Here is a 13,422-nt window from a genome sequence, read left to right as displayed (position 1 = left end):
ATCCTTGCTTGATTCGGATGAAAGGCTGTTGGTAACTTGAGTTTCTCCACCAATCTTTGGCTTACAACATTGTTGTCGCTTTGGTAAACGAATGCAACTAAACATGGGTGGCCTTCGATTAAACACCTTGTTCTCTACTACCTTTTCCATAATCTTTTTCTTTACTTCCTTTTCTTTTTCTTCAATTTCCCTTCGTTCTGCAGTTTATATTTCTTCTTTTTCAATTCTTTCTTTTTCTATTTTCTCCTTCAACGTATGTTGATCCTTCTTGGCTTGTGTTGGTGTCATAAATTTCAACTTCATTTCATGTCCCTCATGTCTCAAACAAAGGGGACGTTCATCAAGATTGAGGGTTTTAATATGAAGCCATGCCCACCTCAAAAGAAGATGACAAGAGTTCGTGGGAGCAATATCACATAATACTTCTTTCACACATTGTCATTTACTAAATTATATCCTTGCTTGATTCGGATGAAAGGTTGTTGGTAACTTGAGTTTCTCCACCAATCTTTGGCTTACAACATTGTTGTCGCTTTGGTAAACGAATGCAACTAAACATGGGTGGCCTTCGATTAAACACCTTCTTCTGTACTACCTTTTCCATAATCTTTTTCTTTACTTCCTTTTCTTTTTCTTCAATTTCCCTTCCTTCTGCATTTTATATTTCTTCTTTTTCAATTCTTTCTTTTTCTATTTTCTCCTTCAACGTATGTTGATCCTTCTTGGCTTGTCTTGGTGTCATAAATTTCAACTTCATTTCATGTCTCTCATGCCTCAAACAAAGGGAACGTTCATCAAGATTGAGCGTTTTAAAATGAAGCCATGCCCACCTCAAAAGAAGATGACAAGAGTTCGTGGGAGCAATATCACATAATACTTCTTTCACACATTGTCATTTACTAAATTTGATCCTTGCTTGATTCGGATGAAAGGTTGTTGTTGGTAACTTGAGTTTCTCCACCAATCTTTGGCTTACAACATTGTTGTCGCTTTCGTAAACGAATGCAACTAAACATGGGTGGCCTTCGATGACACACCTTATTTCCGTACTTCCTTTTCCATCATCTTTATCTTTACTTCCTTTTCTTTTTCTTCAATTTCCCTTCCTTCTGCAGTTTATATTTCTTCTTTTTCTATTCTTTCTTTTTCTATTTTCTAGTTCAACGTATGTTGATCCTTCTTGGCTTGTCTTGGTGTCATAAACTTCAACTTCATTTCATGTCCCTCATGCCTCAAACAAAGGAATCGTTCATCAAGATTTAGCGTTTTAAATTGAAGCCATGCCGAACTCAACAGAAGATGACAAGAGTTCGTGGGAGCAATATCACATAATACTTCTTTAACACATTGTCATGTACTGAATTTGATCCTTGCTTGATTCGGATGAAAGGTTGTTTGTAACTTGAGTTTCTCCACCAATCTTTGGCTTACAATATTGTTGTCGCTTTGGTAAACGATTACAACTGAACATCGGTGGCCTTCGATTAAACACCTTGTTCTGTACTACCTTTTCCATAATCTTTTTCTTTACTTCCTCTTCTTTTTCTTCAATTTCCCTTCCTTCTGCATTTTATATTTCTTCTTTTTCAATTCTTTCTTTTTCTATTTTCTCCTTCAACGTATGTTGATCCTTCTTGGCTTGTCTTGGTGTCATAAATTTCAACTTCATTTCATGTCTCTCATGCCTCAAACAAAGGGAACGTTCATCAAGATTGAGCGTTTTAAAATGAAGCCATGCCCACCTCAAAAGAAGATGACAAGAGTTCGTGGGAGCAATATCACATAATACTTCTTTCACACATTGTCATTTACTAAATTTGATCCTTGCTTGATTCGGATGAAAGGTTGTTGGTAACCTGAGATTCTCCACCAATCTTTGGCTTACAACATGGTTGTCGCTTTCGTAAACGAATGCAACTAAACATGGGTGGCCTTCGATTAAACACCTTGTTCTGTACTACCTTTTCCATAATCTTTTTCTTTACTTCCTTTTCTTTTTCTTCAATTTCCCTTCGTTCTGCAGTTTATATTTCTTCTTTTTGAATTCTTTCTTTTTCTATTTTCTCCTTCAAAATATGTTGATCCTTCTTGGCTTGTCTTGGTGTCATAAATTTCAACTTCATTTCATGTCCCTCATGCCTCAAACAAAGGGATCGTTCTTCAAGATTGAGCGTTTTAAAATGAAGCCATGCCCATCTCAATAGAAGATGACAAGAGTTCGTGGGAGCAATATCACATAATGCTTCTTTCACACATTGTCATGTACGAAATTTGATCCTTGCTTGATTCGGATGAAAGGTTGTTGGTAACTTGAGTTTCTCCACCAATCTTTGGCTTACAACATTGTTGTCGCTTTCGTAAACGAATGCAACTGAACATGGGTGACCTTCGATTAAACACCTTGTTCTCTACTACCTTTTCCATAATCTTTTTCTTTACTTCCTTTTCTTTTTCTTCAATTTCCCTTCCTTCTGCAGTTTATATTTCTTCTTTTTCAATTCTTTCTTTTTCTATTTTCTCCTTCAACGTATGTTGATCCTTCTTGGCTTGTCTTGGTGTCATAAATTTCAACTTCATTTCATGTCCCTCATGCCTCAAACAAAGGAATCGTTCATCAAGATTGAGCGTTTTAAATTGAAGCCATGCCCAACTCAACAGAAGATGACAACAGTTCGTGGGAGCAATATCACATAATACTTCTTTCACACATTGTCATGTACTGAATTTGATCCTTGCTTGATTCGGATGAAAGGTTGTTGGTAACTTGAGTTTCTCCACCAATCTTTGGCTTACAACATTGTTGTCGCTTTCGTAAACGAATGCAACTGAACATGGGTGACCTTCGATTAAACACCTTGTTCTCTATTACCTTTTCCATAATCTTTTTCTTTACTTCCTTTTCTTTTTCTTCAATTTCCCTTCCTTCTGCAGTTTATATTTCTTCTTTTTCAATTCTTTCTTTTTCTATTTTCTCCTTCAACGTATGTTGATCCTTCTTGGCTTGTCTTGGTGTCATAAATTTCAACTTCATTTCATGTCCCTCATGCCTCAAACAAAGGAATCGTTCATCAAGATTGAGCGTTTTAAATTGAAGCCATGCCCAACTCAACAGAAGATGACAACAGTTCGTGGGAGCAATATCACATAATACTTCTTTCACACATTGTCATGTACTGAATTTGATCCTTGCTTGATTCGGATGAAAGGTTGTTGGTAACTTGAGTTTCTCCACCAATCTTTGGCTTACAACATTGTTGTCGCTTTCGTAAACGAATGCAACTGAACATGGGTGGCCTTTGATCAAACACCTTGTTTCTCTACTTCCTTTTCCATCATCTTTATCTTTACTTCCTTTTCTTTTTCTTCAATTTTCCTTCCTTCTGCAGTTTATATTTCTTCTTTTTCAATTCTTTCTTTTTCTATTTTCTCCTTCAACGTATGTTGATCCTTCTTGGCTTGTCTTGGTGTCATAAATTTCAACTTCATTTCATGTCCCTCATGCCTCAAACAAAGAGGACGTTTATCAAGATTGAGCGTTTTAAAATGAAGCAATGCCCAACTCAACAGAAGATGACAAGAGTTCGTGGGAGCAATATCACATAATACTTCTTTCACACATTGTCCTGTACTGAATTTGATCCTTGCTTGATTCGGATGAAAGGTTGTTGGTAACTTGAGTTTCTCCACCAATCTTTGGCTTACAATATTGTTGTCGCTTTTGTAAACGATTACAACTGAACATGGGTGGCCTTTGATCAAACACCTTGTTTCTCTACTTCCTTTTCCATCATCTTTATCTTTACTTCCTTTTCTTTTTCTTCAATTTCCCTTGCTTCTGCAGTTTATATTTCTTCTTTTTCAATTCTTTCTTTTTCTATTTTCTCCTTCAACGTATGTTGATCCTTCTTCGCTTGTCTTGGTGTCATAAATTTCAACTTCATTTCATGTCCCTCATGCCTCAAACAAAGGGAACGTTTATCAAGATTGAGCGTTTTAAAATGAAGCAATGCCCAACTCAACAGAAGATGACAAGAGTTCGTGGGAGCAATATCACATAATACTTCTTTCACACATTGTCATTTACTAAATTATATCCTTGCTTGATTCGGATGAATGGTTGTTGGTAACTTGAGTTTCTCCACCAATCTTTGGCTTACAACATTGTTGTCGCTTTGGTAAACGAATGCAACTAAACATGGGTGGCCTTCGATTAAACACCTTCTTCTGTACTACCTTTTCCATAATCTTTTTCTTTACTTCCTTTTCTTTTTCTTCAATTTCCCTTCCTTCTGCATTTTATATTTCTTCTTTTTCAATTCTTTCTTTTTCTATTTTCTCCTTCAACGTATGTTGATCCTTCTTGGCTTGTCTTGGTGTCATAAATTTCAACTTCATTTCATGTCTCTCATGCCTCAAACAAAGGGAACGTTCATCAAGATTGAGCGTTTTAAAATGAAGCCATGCCCACCTCAAAAGAAGATGACAAGAGTTCGTGGGAGCAATATCACATAATACTTCTTTCACACATTGTCATTTACTAAATTTGATCCTTGCTTGATTCGGATGAAAGGTTGTTGTTGGTAACTTGAGTTTCTCCACCAATCTTTGGCTTACAACATTGTTGTCGCTTTCGTAAACGAATGCAACTAAACATGGGTGGCCTTCGATGACACACCTTATTTCCGTACTTCCTTTTCCATCATCTTTATCTTTACTTCCTTTTCTTTTTCTTCAATTTCCCTTCCTTCTGCAGTTTATATTTCTTCTTTTTCTATTCTTTCTTTTTCTATTTTCTCCTTCAACGTATGTTGATCCTTCTTGGCTTGTCTTGGTGTCATAAACTTCAACTTCATTTCATGTCCCTCATGCCTCAAACAAAGGAATCGTTCATCAAGATTTAGCGTTTTAAATTGAAGCCATGCCGAACTCAACAGAAGATGACAAGAGTTCGTGGGAGCAATATCACATAATACTTCTTTAACACATTGTCATGTACTGAATTTGATCCTTGCTTGATTCGGATGAAAGGTTGTTTGTAACTTGAGTTTCTCCACCAATCTTTGGCTTACAACATTGTTGTCGCTTTCGTCAACGAATGCAACTAAACATGGGTGGCCTTCGATGACACACCTTATTTCCGTACTTCCTTTTCCATCATCTTTATCTTTACTTTTCTTTTTCTTCAATTTCCCTTCCTTCTGCAGTTTATATTTCTTCTTTTTCTATTCTTTCTTTTTCTATTTTCTCCTTCAACGTATGTTGATCCTTCTTCGCTTGTCTTAGTGTCATAAATTTCAACTTCATTTCATGTCCCTCATGCCTCAAACAAAGGGAACGTTTATCAAGATTGAGCGTTTTAAAATGAAGCAATGCCCAACTCAACAGAAGATGACAAGAGTTCGTGGGAGCAATATCACATAATACTTCTTTCACACATTGTCCTGTACTGAATTTGATCCTTGCTTGATTCGGATGAAACGTTGTTGGTAACTTGAGTTTCTCCACCAATCTTTGGCTTACAACATTGTTGTCGGTTTGGTAAACGAATGCAACTAAACATGGGTGACCTTCGATTAAACACCTTGTTCTGTACTACCTTTTCCATAATCTTTTTCTTTACTTCCTTTTCTTTTTCTTCAATTTCCCTTCCTTCTGCATTTTATATTTCTTCTTTTTGAATTCTTTCTTTTTCTATTTTCTCCTTCAATGTATGTTGATCCTTCTTGGCTTGTCTTGGTGTCATAAATTTCAACTTCATTTCATGTCCCTCATGCCTCAAACAAAGGGAACGTTTATCAAGATTGAGAGTTTTAAAAGGAAGCCATGCCCGTCTCAAAAGATGATGACAAGAGTTCATGGGAGCAATATCATATAATACTTCTTTCCACATTGTCATGTATTGAATTTGATCCTTGCTTGATTCGGATGAAACGTTGTTGGTAACTTGAGTTTCTCCACCAATCTTTGGCTTACAACATGGTTGTCGCTTTCGTAAACGAATGCAACTAAACATGGGTGGCCTTCGATTAAACACCTTCTTCTGTACTACCTTTTCCATAATCTTTTTCTTTACTTCCTTTTCTTTTTCTACAATTTCCCTTCCTTCTGCATTTTATATTTCTTCTTTTTCAATTCTTTCTTTTTCTATTTTCTCCTTCAACGTATGTTGATCCTTCTTGGCTTGTCTTGGTGTCATAAATTTCAACTTTATTTCATGTCTCTCATGCCTCAAACAAAGGGAACGTTCATCAAGATTGAGCGTTTTAAAATGAAGCCATGCCCACCTCAAAAGAAGATGACAAGAGTTCGTGGGAACAATATCACATAATACTTCTTTCACACATTGTCATTTACTAAATTTGATCCTTGCTTGATTCGGATAAAAGGTTGTTGGTAACTTGAGTTTCTCCACCAATCTTTGGCTTACAACATTGTTGTCGCTTTCGTCAACGAATGCAACTAAACATGGGTGGCCTTCGATGACACACCTTATTTCCGTACTTCCTTTTCCATCATCTTTATCTTTACTTTTCTTTTTCTTCAATTTCCCTTCCTTCTGCAGTTTATATTTCTTCTTTTTCTATTCTTTCTTTTTCTATTTTCTCCTTCAACGTATGTTGATCCTTCTTGGCTTGTCTTGGTGTCATAAATTTCAACTTCATTTCATGTCCCTCATGCCTCAAACAAAGGGAACGTTCAACAAGATTGAGCGTTTTAAAATGAAGCCATGCCCACCTCAAAAGAAGATGACAAGAGTTCGTGGGAGCAATATCACATAATACTTCTTTCACACATTGTCATTTACTAAATTTGATACTTGCTTGATTCGGATGAAAGGTTGTTGGTAACTTGAGTTTCTCCACCAATCTTTGGCTTACAACATTCTTGTCGCTTTGGTAAACGAATGCAACTAAACATGGGTGACCTTCGATTAAACACCTTGTTCTGTACTACCTTTTCCATAATCTTTTTCTTTACTTCCTTTTCTTTTTCTTCAATTTCCCTTCCTTCTGCATTTTATATTTCTTCTTTTTGAATTCTTTCTTTTTCTATTTTCTCCTTCAATGTATGTTGATCCTTCTTGGCTTGTCTTGGTGTCATAAATTTCAACTTCATTTCATGTCCCTCATGCCTCAAACAAAGGGAACGTTTATCAAGATTGAGAGTTTTAAAAGGAAGCCATGCCCGTCTCAAAAGATGATGACAAGAGTTCATGGGAGCAATATCATATAATACTTCTTTCCACATTGTCATGTATTGAATTTGATCCTTGCTTGATTCGGATGAAACGTTGTTGGTAACTTGAGTTTCTCCACCAATCTTTGGCTTACAACATGGTTGTCGCTTTCGTAAACGAATGCAACTAAACATGGGTGGCCTTCGATTAAACACCTTCTTCTGTACTACCTTTTCCATAATCTTTTTCTTTACTTCCTTTTCTTTTTCTACAATTTCCCTTCCTTCTGCATTTTATATTTCTTCTTTTTCAATTCTTTCTTTTTCTATTTTCTCCTTCAACGTATGTTGATCCTTCTTGGCTTGTCTTGGTGTCATAAATTTCAACTTTATTTCATGTCTCTCATGCCTCAAACAAAGGGAACGTTCATCAAGATTGAGCGTTTTAAAATGAAGCCATGCCCACCTCAAAAGAAGATGACAAGAGTTCGTGGGAACAATATCACATAATACTTCTTTCACACATTGTCATTTACTAAATTTGATCCTTGCTTGATTCGGATAAAAGGTTGTTGGTAACTTGAGTTTCTCCACCAATCTTTGGCTTACAACATTGTTGTCGCTTTCGTCAACGAATGCAACTAAACATGGGTGGCCTTCGATGACACACCTTATTTCCGTACTTCCTTTTCCATCATCTTTATCTTTACTTTTCTTTTTCTTCAATTTCCCTTCCTTCTGCAGTTTATATTTCTTCTTTTTCTATTCTTTCTTTTTCTATTTTCTCCTTCAACGTATGTTGATCCTTCTTGGCTTGTCTTGGTGTCATAAACTTCAACTTCATTTCATGTCCCTCATGCCTCAAACAAAGGAATCGTTCATCAAGATTGAGCGTTTTAAATTGAAGCCATGCCCAACTCAACAGAAGATGACAAGAGTTCGTGGGAGCAATATCACATAATACTTCTTTAACACATTGTCATGTACTGAATTTGATCCTTGCTTGATTCGGATGAAAGGTTGTTGGTAACTTGAGTTTCTCCACCAATCTTTGGCTTACAATATTGTTGTCGCTTTGGTAAACGATTACAACTGAACATCGGTGGCCTTCGATTAAACACCTTGTTCTGTACTACCTTTTCCATAATCTTTTTCTTTACTTCCTTTTCTTTTTCTTCAATTTCCCTTCCTTCTGCATTCTATATTTCTTCTTTTTCAATTCTTTCTTTTTCTATTTTCTCCTTCAACGTATGTTGATCCTTCTTGGCTTGTCTTGGTGTCATAAATTTCAACTTCATTTCATGTCCCTCATGCCTCAAACAAAGGGAACGTTTATCAAGATTGAGCGTTTTAAAATGAGGCCATGCCCATCTCAAAAGAAGATGACAAGAGTTCGTGGGAGCAATATCACATAATACTTCTTTCACACATTGTCATTTACTAAATTTGATCCTTGCTTGATTCGGATGAAAGGTTGTTGGTAACTTGAGTTTCTCCACCAATCTTTGGCTTACAACATTGTTGTCGCTTTCGTAAACGAATGCAACTAAACATGGGTGCCCTTCGATGAAACACCTTATTTCCCTACTTCCTTTTCCATAATCTTTTTCTTTACTTCCTTTTCTTTTTCTTCAATTTCCCTTCCTTCTGCAGTTTATATTTCTTCTTTTTCAATTCTTTCTTTTTCTATTTTCTCCTTCAACGTATGTTGATCCTTCTTGGCTTGTCTTGGTGTCATAAATTTCAACTTCATTTCATGTCCCTCATGCCTCAAACAAAGGGAACGTTCAACAAGATTGAGCGTTTTAAAATGAAGCCATGTCCACCTCAAAAGAAGATGACAAGAGTTCGTGGGAGCAATATCACATAATACTTCTTTCACACATTGTCATTTACTAAATTTGATACTTGCTTGATTCGGATGAAAGGTTGTTGGTAACTTGAGTTTCTCCACCAATCTTTGGCTTACAACATTCTTGTCGCTTTGGTAAACGAATGCAACTAAACATGGGTGGCCTTCGATTAAACACCTTGTTCTGTACTACCTTTTCCATAATCTTTTTCTTTACTTCCTTTTCTTTTTCTTCAATTTCCCTTCCTTCTGCATTTTATATTTCTTCTTTTTCAATTCTTTCTTTTTCTATTTTCTCCTTCAACGTATGTTGATCCTTCTTGGCTTGTCTTGGTGTCATAAATTTCAACTTCATTTCATGTCCCTCATGCCTCAAACAAAGGGAACGTTCAACAAGATTGAGCGTTTTAAAATGAAGCCATGCCCACCTCAAAAGAAGATGACAAGAGTTCGTGGGAGCAATATCACATAATACTTCTTTCACACATTGTCATTTACTAAATTTGATCCTTGCTTGATTCGGATGAAAGGTTGTTGGTAACTTGAGTTTCTCCACCAATCTTTGGCTTACAACATTGTTGTCGCTTTGGTAAACGAATGCAACTAAACATGGGTGGCCTTCGATTAAACACCTTGTTCTGTACTACCTTTTCCATAATCTTTTTCTTTACTTCCTTTTCTTTTTCTTCAATTTCCCTTCCTTCTGCATTTTATATTTCTTCTTTTTCAATTCTTTCTTTTTCTATTTTCTCCTTCAACGTATGTTGATCCTTCTTGGCTTGTCTTGGTGTCATAAATTTCAACTTCATTTCATGTCCCTCATGCCTCAAACAAAGGGAACGTTTATCAAGATTGAGCGTTTTAAAAGGAGGCCATGCCCATCTCAAAAGAAGATGACAAGAGTTCGTGGGAGCAATATCACATAATACTTCTTTCACACATTGTCATTTACTAAATCTGATCCTTGCTTGATTCGGATGAAAGGTTGTTGGTAACTTGAGTTTCTCCACCAATCTTTGGCTTACAACATTGTTGTCGCTTTCGTAAACGAATGCAACTAAACATGGGTGCCCTTCGATGAAACACCTTATTTCCCTACTTCCTTTTCCACAATCTTTTTCTTTACTTCCTTTTCTTTTTCTTCAATTTCCCTTCCTTCTGCAGCTTATATTTCTTCTTTTTCAATTCTTTCTTTTTCTATTTTCTCCTTCAACGTATGTTGATCCTTCTTCGCTTGTCTTGGTGTCATAAATTTCAACTTCATTTCATGTCCCTCATGCCTCAAACAAAGGGAACGTTCAACAAGATTGAGCGTTTTAAAATGAAGCCATGCCCACCTCAAAAGAAGATGACAAGAGTTCGTTGGAGCAATATCACATAATACTTCTTTCACACATTGTCATTTACTAAATTTGATCCTTGCTTGATTCGGATGAAAGGTTGTTGGTAACTTGAGTTTCTCCACGAATCTTTGGCTTACAACATTGTTGTCGGTTTGGTAAACGAATGCAACTAAACATGGGTGGCCTTCGATTAAACACCTTGTTCTGTACTACCTTTTCCATAATCTTTTTCTTTACTTCCTTTTCTTTTTCTTCAATTTCCCTTCCTTCTGCATTTTATATTTCTTCTTTTTGAATTCTTTCTTTTTCTATTTTCTCCTTCAATGTATGTTGATCCTTCTTGGCTTGTCTTGGTGTCATAAATTTCAACTTCATTTCATGTCCCTCATGCCTCAAACAAAGGGAACGTTTATCAAGATTGAGAGTTTTGAAAGGAAGCCATGCCCGTCTCAAAAGATGATGACAAGAGTTCATGGGAGCAATATCATATAATACTTTTTTCCACATTGTCATGTATTGAATTTGATCCTTGCTTGATTCGGATGAAACGTTGTTGGTAACTTGAGTTTCTCCACCAATCTTTGGCTTACAACATTGTTGTCGCTTTCGTAAACGAATGCAACTGAACATGGGTGGCCTTCGATTAAACACCTTGTTCTCTACTACCTTTTCTGTTCTTATGGGACCGAGTTGTACTTCACAAGTCTCGCGTACTATCTTGGTGCTGAGAGGTAGGGTGCGTCTTCTGGCTTCAGGGGGTTGTGGTCACAGCGCAGGTGTGCCTGCAAAAGACACTCCGATGCCAAAGTCAGTGCTGAGTGATGTCAGTGGTTGCAGAGAATATTTAATGCGTAATCAATGCATAGGGTAGTGTGCTATTTATACCTTTTTTACCTGTGGGTCCTACTTGGGATGGGCTTTTGGCCCAATATTTCCTCTTTTGTTATCCTTGGATCCAGTGCTGATGGGGAAATTACCAAGGGGTCCCTCAGGGGTAGGCGGTACCCGATATTCGGTCGTGAGAATGTCTACGGATGATAGGTTTCGTCTTATTGTCCGCGATGGTTGTATCATGGGTCTGGATTGTTCTGAGTAGGAGTACCTGTGGTGCGGAATAGGCGGCCTGGGGAGTTTGCTGCCGAGAAGACCTTTTGGGGATGCTTTTGGAAAAGGATACGGCTTCGGAGGTTCGCTGGTGGCTGCTTGGGGGAGGGGGGACATTTTCTAGAACAAGGTGCGTGATCCGTAGCTTGCCTTGTGGTCGCATACTTTGGGAGGGGGTGTCTACCGTGCAATGTGTGGCCTGGGTGCTCGTTAAGGGTCGTATGTCGAAGAGGAGGTGGCCGATACTAGGTGTGGTGTTTGGGTTCACTGAGGTTGCGTGTTCAGAGGCCGAGTGCCGTGTACTTTAGGTATAGTTGGGACATTTTCCATAATCTTTTTCTTTACTTCCTTTTCTTTTTCTTCAATTTCCCTTCCTTCTGCAGCTTATATTTCTTCTTTTTCAATTCTTTCTTTTTCTATTTTCTCCTTCAACGTATGTTGATCCTTCTTCGCTTGTCTTGGTGTCATAAATTTCAACTTCATTTCATGTCCCTCATGCCTCAAACAAAGGGAACGTTTATCAAGATTGAGCGTTTTAAAATGAAGCAATGCCCAACTCAACAGAAGATGACAAGAGTTCGTGGGAGCAATATCACATAATACTTCTTTCACACATTGTCATGTACTGAATTTGATCCTTGCTTGATTCGGATGAAAGGTTGTTGGTAACTTGAGTTTCTCCACCAATCTTTGGCTTACAACATTGTTGTCGCTTTCGTAAACGAATGCAACTAAACATGGGTGGCCTTCGATTAAACTCCTTGTTCTCTACTACCTTTTCCATAATCATTTTCTTTACTTCCTTTTCTTTTTCTTCAATTTCCCTTCCTTCTGGAGTTTATATTTCTTCTTTTTCAATTCTTTCTTTTTCTATTTTCTCCTTCAACGTATGTTGATCCTTCTTCGCTTGTCTTGGTGTCATAAATTTCAACTTCATTTCATGTCCCTCATGCCTCAAACAAAGGGAACGTTTATCAAGATTGAGCGTTTTAAAATGAAGCAATGCCCAACTCAACAGAAGATGACAAGAGTTCGTGGGAGCAATATCACATAATACTTCTTTCACACATTGTCCTGTACTGAATTTGATCCTTGCTTGATTCGGATGAAACGTTGTTGGTAACTTGAGTTTCTCCACCAATCTTTGGCTTACAACATTGTTGTCGGTTTGGTAAACGAATGCAACTAAACATGGGTGGCCTTCGATTAAACACCTTGTTCTGTACTACCTTTTCCATAATCTTTTTCTTTACTTCCTTTTCTTTTTCTTCAATTTCCCTTCCTTCTGCATTTTATATTTCTTCTTTTTGAATTCTTTCTTTTTCTATTTTCTCCTTCAATGTATGTTGATCCTTCTTGGCTTGTCTTGGTGTCATAAATTTCAACTTCATTTCATGTCCCTCATGCCTCAAACAAAGGGAACGTTTATCAAGATTGAGAGTTTTAAAAGGAAGCCATGTCCGTCTCAAAAGATGATGACAAGAGTTCATGGGAGCAATATCATATAATACTTCTTTCCACATTGTCATGTATTGAATTTGATCCTTGCTTGATTCGGATGAAACGTTGTTGGTAACTTGAGTTTCTCCACTAATCTTTGGCTTACAACATGGTTGTCGCTTTCGTAAACGAATGCAACTAAACATGGGTGGCCTTCGATTAAACACCTTGTTCTGTACTACCTTTTCCATAATCTTTTTCTTTACTTCCTTTTCTTTTTCTTCAATTTCCCTTCCTTCTGCAGCTTATATTTCTTCTTTTTCAATTCTTTCTTTTTCTATTTTCTCCTTCAACGTATGTTGATCCTTCTTGGCTTGTCTTGGTGTCATAAATTTCAACTTCATTTCATGTCCCTCATGCCTCAAACAAAGGAATCGTTCATCAAGATTGAGCTTTTTAAATTGAAGCCATGCCCAACTCAACAGAAGATGACAAGAGTTCGTGGGA

This window comes from Vigna unguiculata, chromosome 7 (genome assembly GCF_037176805.1).
Source record: "Vigna unguiculata cultivar grain cowpea cultivar isolate G323 ecotype 2 chromosome 7, ASM3717680v1, whole genome shotgun sequence".
NCBI lineage: Eukaryota > Viridiplantae > Streptophyta > Magnoliopsida > Fabales > Fabaceae > Vigna > Vigna unguiculata.
Note: the sequence above shows the minus strand (reverse complement) of the source record.